Here is a 12449-nt window from a genome sequence, read left to right as displayed (position 1 = left end):
TGCTTTGGATTCATGTCTTTAACCGAGTAAACGTTCTCTCTCTCACTACACACCATAGCTTTGCAGGCTATTAGTATTTCTCCCTCTCTCCTCTTGCATTCCAATCCTCACCCTTCACTCCTTCCCCTGTAAAGATCAAGTTCTCATTTGAAGCTTCAACTACAACTTTGATTCTTCTCCATATCTTGTAAGTGCATCCTTTACTTTCATCCTTTCATTTATAGAACTATACCCATTTTCATTTTGATTCTTCTCCAAATCTGATTTCTTCTTCCTCTTGAAGGTTACATGTCAAGTTTACGCTTTAGAAAACCAACATAATCATTTGTTATTCCAGATCCAACCTTCACTTTTCATCTGAGATTGATTTGTTCCTAATGACTTTTTTTGTCTTCATGATTTCAGTTCAGCGGAAAACCATGTGAAAAAGAAAATGGATTTATGTTTGTGGGTTAAGACTTTGAGTTTTAGTGAAGAAAAAGATATAGATCTGGTAATTTTGATTGATTACATTTTAAGGCAATTTTTGTGGGAACTGGATTTTTTGTCTTCTTGATTACATTTTAAAGTAATTTTGATTTCTTTATAATGAAAATTTTCAACTCTTCTGGTTCTTGTGATTCCAGTTTCAAATATTTTTTGCTTCAAAAGTTAAGTTTATTTCTGTGTAATGACTTTTTGAGTTAAACAGGTCAGATCCACTCTTTACTACACCAAATTTTGTTTGCAATTGTTTCTGCATCAGTCTTGACTTTGTTCAGTTTTTAGATCCATTCGTCGTACCTATGCCCATGATGACGCGAGTGCTGGATCCTGGTTTATTGGACTTGATGTGAAGCATATTGAAGAGACAACGTTTTGTTGCTCATCTTGGTCAACAAGTCCCTATCACTATTTCATTTTCTCTTTGTCTCTGTGTTGTATGTATACATTTGTTAGTCTAAAATTCAAGTTCATGACATAGTTTTGCAACCACCACAAAGATACCCTAACTTCGAGTATCTAAGAAACAATATGCATAATTTACTTAACATAAATGTTTGGCATGCACATCAAAGTTCATTTGCAACCTTAAGCTGAAACAACATGAATATATTTTTATGGAGCAATTTGTGCAGGTGTTTGAGTTTATTCTAAGTGCAGATGTTTCAGCTTCCACTTATGTGACTCTGTTGTTGCATCTTTACCACTTAGCTTTCTTAAGCGATAACGTGCAGAGGTCCGAATATTGCAAAGAAGCGACAAATATGTTGCCTTATGCAGGAATAATGATGTAGCTTACCTTATTTATGTTTTTGAACCGAATATAGTATTTCTATATGGTGATGCAGTTTAATTTGGGGTTAAGAATTCATCGTAATATAGGATTTAATAGTTATCTGTTGATTTTGCGCCGTAGCGAATTTGTCAATGAAGCATCATTTAGAGTCATGGTTTTTCAAATTATTTTTGTCTAATAATCCAATGTTTGTTTTTTGGACTTTTATAGGGAATGCAGGAAAGTAGAAGCTTTTTATCATGTACAATTTCTTAAATTCTTAACTGGTATATTAATGAATATACTGCAGGAAAGTTTAACCAATTGGTTTTCAATGATCTCATTCAAATCCTAGAAAGGTTAACCAAAACAAGATATGGATGGATGTTTTTTATTTAGAAAGCACAAAAACCTCCACTTGAGGACTGATGTCTATGACTAACTTTCATCAAACCTTGAAGAGCAAGAAAGAGAACTTAGACAAACCATTGAGAGGCATCCCAAAAATTACCCTTATAATGTTCCTTTGTAGATATAATTATTACAAACTCAAATAATTATCTTTGCTGTGAATTTGAATATCATAATGTAAAATAAAGTTGGATGTTGCATTGCAAATTCTTTTGATATTATTTTATTTAGAAATACTAGAAAGAGAAATAAGTTCACAAATCAATAAAAAATGCAGTTGGGTATAACAATGATGTTTCAAATCATATTAGACAACCGGTTGACAGAAAATACATTGAATTGATTTTACAAAAAATTTATAGTTTTTTTGTTCAATCTCTTTCTTTCTTCTCTTTTAAAATTAGCGGGATACCCGTACATTCGTACGGGTACGAGTGTGTTACGCGCATTTGTTTCTAAAATATAATAAGAATGAAAAAAATTATTTAATCAAAAAATTTATTATTTTTAAAAGCGATAATTAGTTTGTGCCAATAGTTTTTTTGATATACAAATATTTTAAAATGGTCTACCATTCAATAACTTGTCTTTAAGTATTTATTCAAAAAAAAAATGTAAGTATTTAATTTTGGATAGAACATTATTCATGTCTCCATCCTTTCAAAACTAAAAATTCACTCTTGAGTAATTTTGTCTAGTTTGAAATCTTATACAAGTTTCTAAATTAATGAAAAAAATTATAAAATTGTTTTAGTTTTTCTAGATTGAATGTATCAATATAGATATTCCAAATTAATCTAAACAATACAAAATGAATGCAACCACAATTATTACATATGTCCCTGTATGTGAGTAATCCAAGAAAAGATAACCCGGTAAGTGTAAAATGAAATGTCTAATAACTATAAATAAAGAACTTAAGTTACAATAAAGGATGTTGGGATATAGCTCTCGCTTTTCTCATCCCAACAAACACAAACATGATAACCATATAAATGTTACATTATATAAACTATACTGCTAATCCAAGTGCATATGTTGACAGTTTTTTAGGTAGCCTGCAATTAATAACAATAGTTTACAAATGATCAATTGAATATTGAAATAAGTAAAACATACTTTTTGGATAACGATAATCTTCTAGGTGTCTAACTTGTTGCCTTTGCTCTTGTTAAACAACTGGAGTATCATAAAGTACCATTTGCAAGAGATACATAGGTCATAGAAATGAAGATAAAATATAAAAGTTGTTGTACATTCAACTGAAATATTTATACAGATACTAAATATCTAAGCGAGCAAGTTAGGACAATAACCAAGAAAACCAGCATCACATATCGAATCTCCTTTTTCATAGTTTATAAGTTCTCATGTCAAGATGCTAATAAAAATCTTTGAAATAGCTTAAAAATGGCCCATGTGACAACTTGTCCTCTTTCAAATAGCTTAAAAATGAAATAGCTTTCAGTGTCTTTCCTAATCCCATCTGTCAATGTTCATATGCAAAGAACCATATGTCAATATTCATATGCAAAGACATTAAAATTAACACGTCAAGAATCACACCTTTCATTCCAAAGACAAGACTACAAACCTAGTTTTCAGCTCCCCGTCCGCTAAATTAAAAAAAGGCCAACACTTAGAGTTTTCAAAAGTACACTGCTCATCATCAGTTAACAATTTTATGATAGTGCAGATTCTTAAACATGGACAAATGAGACATATGACAATGATTATGACTAACTATTAACTTTGAAGTTCAAATGCAGCGTAACTTAAAAGAATATTGTACATACCTAAAATGAATTGCCCTTGATTCATAAGAAAACATCATGGCATAGAAATGTTACATGCCAATAAATAGCTTTTCCCAGAAACATGTGAAATTAAGAAGCATGATACAATTTGTCAATGACTAAATCATCCCTAAAATGCAGTAAGTATTCTTCCTCTTTTTTCTTGTTTCCTATCTAGGTTATTATAACCCACAAATCAACACTAATGAACAAACATATGATAAGTATGATAAGGCCTCAGAAACCCGTGTTTGAAAACTATTCTGAACCGTTTAAACCATGCAAACTGAACACGGTTTGCCTGAGGATCAAACAAAATGTTGGTGCCACTAAGCCAAACTGTGTCTGTTGATTAAATATCACATTACATTCTAAATATTAAATCCTTCAAATGAAGAGAACTTTAGAATAATATTGTATTTATCTATTGCTAAGCTTGATTATTTATTATAGAATGTTATGCCATCAATATAAATGTATTGTATAGGTAAATACATTTACTGTACTCTTTCAAAGATACTTCAATCTTAAGTATATATGTATGTGTTAAATATTCATATTTGTATAACGTCATATATTCATAGAATATATAGGTGTATGTGCTTAAAACCCTTTTCCACCTTCACCAGACCTCAAAACTAAAAAGAAAAAAAACTCTATTCATCAGTTCAAGTACCAATCCAATTTATAAAACATTGATTATAACTAATTGCCATCAAATTTCCGTTGAAGCAACTAAGGGGCTCAGTCTTAACCACATATGTCTAAAACATGTAGTCCTAGACAAGCAACTTTATTATACTATGATAATAGATTATGTTCAATTCAACACTCAGAAATCATGGTAACTGACTTACCTCCAGGGATCTTTTGAAATATTGGCACAAATATAAGACTTGCAAGTAATAACCAGAGCATGTCAAAGAGGGAGGTTTCTTCCTCATTCACCTAGGATAAATATTTTACACTACAATCTGCTGAAATCTATAAAATTGAGCATACGATTAAGGAAAAAGAATGAAGAAAACTCAGTTAAAATTGAGCATAATAAATATTTCTTAATTTTCGTGGAGATTTTATGGAGTTTTCTAAATAGAAGCTTTGCATTAGAAGAAAACTCTTCAGCACTGGTTGCAATAACATCTTCCTATTGAAGGAGCTGAGGATTTTTCTCAGCCCTATTGGTAGAGACAACAGCTCTGAAATGAAAATATCCACCATATTTTAAAAATAGTTGCTTTTAAAACGCATGGGGCTTACTGAAATCTTTTTCCGATAGTGAATTTTGACAGGAAAATACACTACCGCAAGCACACAAAGCATATAAGGGATGGATTGAGAAACGAACTTAAAACTTAATGAGCAACTCAGTTAGAGGTAACATATATCATGATATTTATGTGATATCTCTGTTACTGCATTTGTATCAGCAGCAGTGTAATAAAAATGGGCAATTTCTCCTTGTCATAATTTGAAATCCAATTTTCAACTGCAGACTTAATCTATAAATCAAAATTCATAGCGTGAAACAAATCATAAGAAACATCATTGAAAAACCAAACCTAGATCTATATGAAAATGGTAAAATCAAATTGAATAGGAGATTTAAACAAACCTGCTGACATCTTTCCTCAGTAGCTTTCTTATCTCCAGCACCGTCAAGAATGATAGTCTGCATTCTTTACCAAAACCAGAAGTTCATGGACATCAACCAAAGAATTTAATTAAAACTCGACTGGGCAATAAAATTGATGCCTTGGATATAAATGTATAAAGCAAGAACATGGCCAGAATGTTAAAATGCAGATACTTAAACAATCACAGTTTTGCACGTTATATATATTTCTATACATATACATATTTGTTGCAAGAGGAAAGGTAATTCTATCTAAACAATTACAATACAAAATTAGCATCACTAACCAAGTAAGAGAAACCACGTTCTTCATGGATCATCTTCTGCTAAGGGTCTGTATCAGATTTTTGACTCCAAAGCCTCTTTAGGGATGCTGCACAAAATTTCTTCAATGAACAAATGTCCACACAACATAATGACTTAACTACCATAAAAATGTAGACAGTACATAGAATGCATAATATACCTGTCTATAAACTCTTTGATTGGAAGAAAATCAGCATCAAGGTGAAGCATGGTAACATTGTAGGTGTTTGTGACGGACATCGGAAACTTCCCTACATTAATCAAGTAACACATAAGTGTGAGCAGTTAAAAGCATCGGCCATTTAATAGCAACATAACTAACTCTCTTCCTTCACTTTTGCATATTGAAGCAAAACCACTGTTGGACCAGACGCATTGACACAGTCCTGGATAAACTTGATGAATTGGTCGGCATACGAATCCCAAAGAGTGCAGTTGACAGTGTTGTTGCTATAAAAAGAGCACATGATATTATGTATGAAACCTGAAGTCAATTTACAATCAAGTGACGGTGTTGTTTGGGAGTAAATATACCATATACCCGAGGTCACGTAGCACTAAATTAACTTGCTCCTGACTGTGTGTGCAAACATCCAATGCTATAAACCATTCCAATTACATCTGCCAAAAAGATAAAAGGGAGAGTATAACAACACATGAAGCACAAAGGTGTAAGCAAAACACATACAAAATATGAACAACGGTCTGTTTCCTATCAGAACATCTTTGCCAAATCTGTCGGTGATGATATTAGCAAAACTTGTAAATTTTAGTGGCTTGGGTGGTATATGGTGTTATGCTGAACCAGCAAATAGGGCAGGTGTTATGCTGAACCAACCACGCTACAATACAATCTGGGTGAAACATATGCTTACACAACATTTGTTTTGCACCAGTCCCCTAATCAAAGTCATCTTGGCATACCGGACATGATGGATCTTATTGAAGATGCTTCGATGCAATCTTAACAGTAGGAATTGCGGCTACAGAGGACCGCGATGCAGCCTAAAAAGTGCATACACTTTTTGTTTGGTTAAATACATTGGTTTTGACTTAAATGAGGAAGGAATACTTTATTGCAAGGTGTTATGTAAGAAGATATATCGCATAAATGGTTAAAACAAAATGGCCATGTTTTCAACGTGAAGTTGCGATTTATTCTTGTAAAACTTACCAATCTGATGATGAGTTCTGACTTCTGATAAAATCCTTTACCAAACCCTCCGCAAACACGCATGTGAGTGCCATGAATATGACTGCGACGGTCATAGCGATAGTCAAGACTCCCATTAAGTATGTTGTTCTTAAGGGGGAACCCACTTATAAGAAGCAGCACAACTTGGAGGACTTATTGTTGAGTGAAAAGTCATCATTGCGATAATAATATCCACTAACATCAATGTTTCCCTTGAACCCATGTTTCAGTTAACATTCCTTCAATTTTAAGGCTAATAAAATCTCTTGGGCAGAGCTTTAACAACTCCAAAAATGTGAAACTTGACCTGTTCAAAGTAATTGTTGTTGCTCTTATTTCAGGCTGCAAAAGTAAGTATTTTATGGTCTGCAAACAAAGTAACAAAGTTACTGAAAAGCCAAACATTAACACACGACATGTCTCACTGCAGAGTAAATGTAGTCCTTGGCTGGCAGTCGAGAATAAATTATGTAACCATCTTTGAACTTCATGGATTTAGATCTCTGAGCTCTTATTTTTCCACTGATAATGACATGCTCAAATGAAACAACAATAACAACAAATAGTCATTAAAGAAAGCAACATAACAAACAGGAGCTCAAAGTTGTATATTTATCACTAACCTCGCAATCCCTTGGCACCACTCTCCATGACAAATCTCAAAACACCATAGCAAGCGCTGAAACAAATTGATAAAGACACAGTTTATTTGTGTTAGCATCAATATAACCAAACAAATACAAGTTTTTCCTTGGATAGAGTTGAAATATTGGTACTTATGATATGTTCTTGCTTGTTGTGTTCTTCCAAATAAGAATTGGCCATTTAACTGTTGTCATCATATCGTCCTCTCCATTACTTACGATTCGCCCATTCTCCATTTCCAGAAAATCTTCTTCGATATATATATATATATATATATATATATATATATATATATATATATATATATATATATATATATATATATATATATATATCTTTCTTGTCAATCAAATCTCCAGCAGCCAAGTAAAAAAAATAACAATAATACTTGAAAATTGAAGTGCATCATGATATTTTATATAACCGACAGTTTCCTGCCAAAGAACCAACAATCCATCCCTGTTATGCATCATATTATACAAATGAAATCATTTCCTTTATATCAATAGTATATTTTTCAAATTGAATTGAAATTGTTTTTAAAAATAATACCTGTCCATCGGGCCGATAACATACTGGAGTCACTATATCTAGGACTTCAATCCAATCAACTACCTGACAATAAAATAATACGGGAACCAATAACGAAACATGTAGCACAAAATCAAATGGAATAAATTTAGCCCAATCAACAACAAAATGGCTATCATTCTCCACTACATCACTCAAAGACGGTTTCATCCAAAAACCCAAACAAAGATTGAATACAAATCAGAGTTATCAATCATTGAAAATATTAGTATGTTCATAGAAACAATGTGGTGATGAATTAGTTTAATGACCACAAAAACACTATGGTGATAAAGTGTTGCACCCCAATTTTTGACCTCTGAGATCCCATCATTTTCTAAGTGTTATGATCATTATTGTTATACCCCAAAATTCGCCCGCGTTCTTTTTTTCAAAAAAAGAAGTCAACAGACTTCTGTCTAAAAATTTGGATTTTTATACAATCTTGGATTTTTATTTCATAAATATCCTGATTTTATGAATACTCAATTTTTAGAATTTTTTATACAGTATTTTGGTTCGCTGTTAAATTTATCCTTTCATAAACGCCAAATACTGTTTATCACTTCATACACTGTTTATTTGAGATTTATTTTCAGATAAATAATACTGACGCAGTTCGTGCAGAATTAAAATTTGCAGGCGCGGAGTCCGGGTTTCAGATTATACTGGTAACAATTAAATTATTATTGGTTTTATTTCCCACTAATTTTTATTTTTATACTATATTATTTTTTTCAAAATCTCTTTCTTTCTTTTCAAATCTTTTTTTTTTCAAAATCAAATCCTAGCTTTATTCTATACCCTTTTTCTTTTCAAAACCTACCATACTTTTTTTTCAAATCCTACTACTATTCAAACGGTACACTCCACTCCCAACGTCTCTATCTCTCTCTTTTCACTCTATAAATACTCCTCATTTTTTCCATAAATTCTCACATCAAATTTCACTCATCTCCCAAATTTCTCAAACTTCTATCTCATAATTATTTTCTCTTCTTCCTCGGCAAAAATGGCAAAGTGGATGGATACACTTTTTCTTATAGTCATCACTATTTTTACGGTGATCATGTCCTTCTTCTGTCTGCATAGTCCTGAAAAATGCGGACCTGCGATGGTTACACTTCCGATCATCTATTTTCTGTTGTTCATAGCATGGATTATTAATCGTCATTTTTAAAGTTTGTTGTATCTGTCGCTTTCAAATAGTGTACCGTCTATTTTATTTGTCGTACTGTTCATTATATTATGTAATATTTGTACTGTTAGTATTAAATGTTGTACTATCTGTCGTACGGTAGTTTAATTATCAAGATAATATTATGTGTGTTAAATATTTATTTTTCTGTGCATTAAATATTTATTTTCAAGGTTATTATCGGTATTTTCGTTCGCGTACAGTATATTTTATTTATTTATTATGTTTGTGTTTTTCTAACAGCTCAGGTAAATAAATTTTTCACCATTAACACAACAAAAACAAAAAAAGAAAAAAATTAACTTTAAACTGTTGAATTTTCACTTTAACTGTTACGTTAATACCCGGACAGCTAGTTACCAGTCAAACCCGCTATCAGCGCAATTCTCCGTGTTTGTACCATCAGTCAAATCAATTTTTCGCACTTCAAATTTCCAAGATTTTGTTCTAGAAGTCTTCTGATAATCACGTGGTCAACAGAGACTCAACACTGCACAAAAATCAGGGACGCCTAACTGTCTCCTACACAAACAGTCCCTAACTAGGGTTTTTGTTTTTTCAGGAGAACGAGTTTTTGAGACCTCAAATGGATTTCATGGATCTCCATATGTCTCAAAATACCACCAGACAAATTTTCAAACTTCGATTCGCTCAGACGCACAGTCAACAGCTCAAACAGTCAACAGACGACCAGTTTGACCAAAAAGTCAACAGACAGTCAAAATTGCAATTTTTTGTCAACATCCATATTTTGTCAAAAGATTCATCATGTGATCAATGGTTGATCATAATTCATCAAGAAAAGTTCAGAAATCGACAAAACTCAAAATTGCAAAATTAGAGTTTTTTAGCTAAAAGTCAACTGAACTTTGACCGACCATAACTCTCTCATAATTTATTAGAAAAATTCCAACCAAAGCTCATTCTCAAGGAAATTCAATTCTCTACAACTTTGATGTTGGGACCAAGGTCAAGAAATGCTTCCGCCTAAGAGATATAAGCCAAAACATTACGGGTCATTTTGAAAGTCAACAAAAAGCAGTTTTTTGTCAAAGCCCATATCATCAAAATAACTTCTCCAAATGCAAAAACGCTTCCAAAGTGGCTTGTAGAGGACATCTTGGGCTTTCCAAAAAGTTAAAGAACACTTTCATAGGATCAAAATTGAGGGAGATATGCCTTGATGAAGTTGACCTTTTTTGGAAAAATGCATGAAACAAGTAATGACCAAAATTTGATTTTTTTTCAAAAAGGCCAATTCTTTTGTGATTCAATCTTGATTCTCATATGTTTAAAGGGAATCCACGACCCATCCATGATTCATGACATTTTTATTTCATTTTAATTAAATTTTATTCATTTAAAGTTTAATTAAAGTGAGATAATTCAAAGATATTATCAAAGATGCTTATGGTTGCCAATCAAGACCAATTCAAGATGCTTAAATATATTATTGCAAGGTTGAAGAGAATAATAATTGAGTGTTTTAACCATGGTTAAGAAATACACTCATTGAAAATATTCCATTATCATATTTTTTCCACAAAATCAATCATGACAATTTCCACTTGCAAGGCTTCCAAGATCAAACTCTTTGCCTATAAATAGAACTTCATTTTCTTCATTCAAGAGGAGGAAAAAATGGGAGAAACAAGAGGAGAGCACAACAACAAACACCAAAGCCATAGCATAAGTTTTATATTTTCCAAAAGTTTCAATAAACTTGTAAAAATCAAGGCTCATTCAAATAGCCACTTTCAATCAATTTCAATCACTCTTTTCCACTCTTGGAACATCATAGAGTAAGTACAATGTAATTTTTAATATGTAGTAGTGTTAGGAGTTCATGAATTAAAAACTCCATATTTATGCATATTTTCAATTTCTCAAAAAAAATGTTTTAATTTTAGTTTTAAGTTGATAAAATGTTTATTTAATTTTTAACATAAAAATATTTTATTTCTTTTCATAATTAATTTATATTGCTTAATTAATTAGTAATTATGTAAATATTGCTTTTTAATTATTTTTAACCAATCAAAAAACTCCAAAAATATTTTCCTTTTAGATTTAGGTTTATATTTTTTATAATCTAATTTTTGACATATAAAATAATATTTTTTCTTGTTAAGTTTAATTATTTGTATAATTATTTGTTTAATTAGCTTGTTAATTAACTTAAAATCAAATTCCAAAAAAAATCACAAAAAAAATGAATTGAGTTTAATTTGTTTTATATTTATTTTTGTATATTATTTGATATTATTTCTTATCTTCCTTTTCTTTGTCCAAGATCGGAATAAAAGATCAAATATGGCAGAGATTGTATGCAGTTGATTTAAGACTTTTGGAAATTTATCGTGTAGTCGCTATGATTCTATCAAGCTTCTGATAAATTTTCATTAACTTTAAATCCGAGATCATCATTCACTCACCATCGATCTTCACTAACATCGTGAATATACTTGACTAGCTTCAAGATGATTCACGTGCTAACATACTAACAATTAACTTTAAATTCCGCATTTTATTATATTGTCCTTTATATTTCTTGCTTTATACTTTATTTTATCATTCATATTATTTATGTTTCTGTTATTTTTTCTTTGTCCATTTGGACATATTATTTATGTTTCTGTTATTTTTTCTTTGTCCATTTGGACATATTATTTATGTTTCTGTTATTTTTTCTTTGTCCATTTGGACATATTATTTATGTTTCTGTTATTTTTTCTTTGTCCATTTGGACATATTATTTATGTTTCTGTCATTTTTTCTTTGTCCATTTGGACATATTATTTATGTTTCTGTCATTTTTTCTTTGTCCATTTGGACATATTATTTATGTTTCTGTCATTTTTCTTTGTCCATTTGGACATATTATTTATATTTCTGCTATTTTTTCTTTGTCCATTTGGACATATTATTTATATTTCTGCTATTTTCTCTTTGTCCATTTGGACATATTATTTATGTTTCCGCTATTTTTCTTTGTCCATTTGGACATATTATTTATGTTTCCGCTATTTTTCTTTGTCCATTTGGACATATTATTTATGTTTCCACTATTTTCTCTTTGTCCATTTGGACATATTATTTATGCTTCCGCTATTTTTTCTTTGTCCATTTGGACGCATTGTTTATGTTTCCGTCGTCTTCCTTTTGTCCACTTGGACCATATTTTTACCTTTGAGCTAAAACATTAATAATCAAGATAAAACTTAAAAAAAAAAGCACTTTGCACACTTGCACCTCTATGGTTTTCCCTCTTATTACATTTTGTTTATCATACCATCATTTAAGAAAAGTATTAAATGCGTAAAAAAGATCTTATAAATTGAGAGTAGATAACTCCTAATTGCTTGCTCAAACACTTTCATTTTCAAACAACATATTTTCAAAACTTCTCATCTATTTTCAAAACTTTCATCTGG

At 31.1% G+C, this 12449-nt stretch overlaps 1 long non-coding RNA gene across 6 annotated transcripts; it reads right to left on the bottom strand.

Moving 5' to 3' along the window:
* Positions 1 to 2328: 2328 nt before the first annotated feature.
* On the bottom strand, positions 2329 to 8095 carry LOC131626517 (uncharacterized). Of its 6 annotated transcripts, none has more exons than XR_009291180.1 (4): positions 6582 to 8095; positions 5942 to 6028; positions 5568 to 5857; positions 2329 to 5474 (listed from the first exon to the last, which is right to left on the bottom strand). It is a non-coding gene; the product is annotated as an uncharacterized LOC131626517 (long non-coding RNA). The 6 variants fall into 6 exon arrangements; XR_009291178.1 differs by having other exon boundaries at positions 2330 to 5144; positions 5389 to 5474; positions 5568 to 6028; XR_009291182.1 differs by having other exon boundaries at positions 2331 to 5474; positions 5568 to 6028; positions 6582 to 6909; positions 7028 to 8095.
* Between the last annotated feature and the right edge of the window lie 4354 nt (positions 8096 to 12449).

The sequence above is a fragment of the Vicia villosa genome, unplaced genomic scaffold (assembly GCF_029867415.1).
Source record: "Vicia villosa cultivar HV-30 ecotype Madison, WI unplaced genomic scaffold, Vvil1.0 ctg.000301F_1_1_1, whole genome shotgun sequence".
Lineage (NCBI taxonomy): Eukaryota > Viridiplantae > Streptophyta > Magnoliopsida > Fabales > Fabaceae > Vicia > Vicia villosa.
This window is presented reverse-complemented; position numbering and strand designations above follow the sequence as displayed.